The following is a 2355-nucleotide window of genomic DNA, read 5'->3' as shown; positions in this document are numbered from 1 at the left end:
CGTAAAAAGATGATGAATATGGTGGACCACCCCTTGTAGTTACCAACAAGCCCCATCATATGCCTATGAACCACCTCCTCAATATAGCTTTGAACCACCATACTCACAAGCCACCTACAACCATTCACCTCCATATGACCCTAACCCTTATCCACCCCAATTCCAATCCAATTACCCCCAACAACCACCACTTCTATATGCACCATGTCCATATCTATCGACCCAAGAATCACAGGCTCGCCTCAAGGAAACAGTAGATCAATTTCATGCAACCCTTCATCAACTGGAGCAAGCAATAAATCAATTAGCTTCCCGACGTTCGGACACTCAAGGAACCCCCATGGCTTCATGTGGAGAATCTAATGAAGAACGTAGCATGAAGGAGACACTAGAAACTCCAGTGGACAGTGAGCAGCATGACTTTGTATTGTAACAAGTGGAGGAAGCCGGAATTATTGAAGAGGAAGAAGTGGTCGAAGACTTAGGAGATGCGGAACGTCCATGGGAAAGCCCAGTCATAGAGCCCCCTTCTAAGGAGTTTGAATTTGATGTTGAGGAGGGTGTACAACCTCCAAGGCATATCATGGTTGAAGACTTTGAAGAGGATGATCAAGAGATGGATTTAATCATTGATGAATTCTTATCTACATTTGAATCCTCTCCCATTGGACTTGACATGGAGATTAAAGAAGAAGAAGTACAACCTCCCATGCCCTTGGTGAACAATAAAGAAGAGATCAAATTGGAAGAAAGCTACCAAGAGGAAGAGGTTGATATTGAAGAAGCTTGCAAAGAGGTGGAAGTTGTCAAGGAAGAGCTCAAGGGAATGGAGCTGGAAATCACCTTGCCAAAGTTGTTGGCGACCTCTCCCCCAAAGCCATCACCGTCCATTCCTTCATTCAAGTGGGTAAATCTTTCATCTCTAAGCTTAATTAGCCCACTTGAATATGCTTTGCTTGAGACGGATGGGCAACTTAGAGCTCTTTGTGGCTATAAGAGTAAGAGGGAGATGGTTAGTGGTAAGAGTTGTCATGCAAGATTCAATATGGTTGCATGCTCCAAATTGAAGTTTAAGGGTTGGTATAATTCTCAATTGAATGGGTCTAGGAAATTGTTTTGATGTCTCCATGAGAATTTCAACTGTTCACCACCCAAGTGGAAAAATGATGATCAACAAGAAGACGGGTGCAAAAGCAAGGTTTGGGACCCTGGAATTCAGTCTAGCAATCAACACTCTTGGGGCCTTGTCACTTGCTTAATCTTGCTTGAAGGCTCTTTGCGCCTAGTGTGGGATCCCGGAGGCTATTGGAATCACAAACACTGGTAGGGATTCCTGGATGAGTTCAAGCACAAGCCACCATAACAAGGGACTCACCAAATGTCCAACTTAAGGACTTTAACCAAAAGTGCTAGGTGGGAGACAACCCACCATGGTATATTCTTTTCTTTTTGTTCTTAGTTTATTTTATTTTATTTTCATTCATGTTCATTCATAATTTCTGTATAGTCATCTGTATTCTGCATTTTGCATTCTGCATACTGCATAAAAAAAAAAGCGCGTCCCACGCGTGCACGTGAACCACGCGCACGCGTCACATGTGACGCTAAACCTTACAGAAAGTTACGCGAGAGACACGCGGGAGGGGTGCGTGGCGCACAGGCCACCCCACGCGTACGCGTACCTCACGCATACGCGTCCCCTGCAAAAAGTTCAACCCACGCGTAAGCGTCAATGACGCGTACGCGTGGGCATGAAAAATCGGCGTAAAAGCATGTTAAACAGAGAGTTGTGCTGGTCTGGGGCTGGTACTGTGCTAGAGGCACAAAATCATTCCACGCGAATGCGTCCCTGACGCATGCGCATCATTTCGCTTCCGGACCACCCACGCAAACGCGTGGGCGATGCTTACGGGTCGAACGGCCAACTCAGTTTTCACGCGTACGCGTGATGCACGCGTACGCGTCGCACCCCGTTTATAAATTTTTACTTTTTTCTTCTCTCCTTTCTCCTTCTTTCTTCTTCCTTTCTTACTTTCTTCTTTTTTATCTCTTTAACTTCTCATCCTTCTTCACTTTCATTCTATTTTACTTAATTTATCTGCATACTTTCATTCATTGCATTTTAATTTTGTGCATATTTTTATTTTCTTTTCTAAATTTATTATTTTTCCGTTGGTGTTAAATTTTCTTATTTAACTACTGCATCTTCTCTTGAATTATCCTGGTGCTTCTTGACTTGTTTTATTCTGATTGGACAGTATTATTTAAATCAATGCTAATTTTTTATGATACTTGTACTCCTTTTGGATTGACATGAATTTATATTGTCTTTCATTACCCACACTCTCTTCCCCA

This window comes from Arachis ipaensis, chromosome B06, assembly GCF_000816755.2.
Source record: "Arachis ipaensis cultivar K30076 chromosome B06, Araip1.1, whole genome shotgun sequence".
NCBI lineage: Eukaryota > Viridiplantae > Streptophyta > Magnoliopsida > Fabales > Fabaceae > Arachis > Arachis ipaensis.
Note: the sequence above shows the minus strand (reverse complement) of the source record.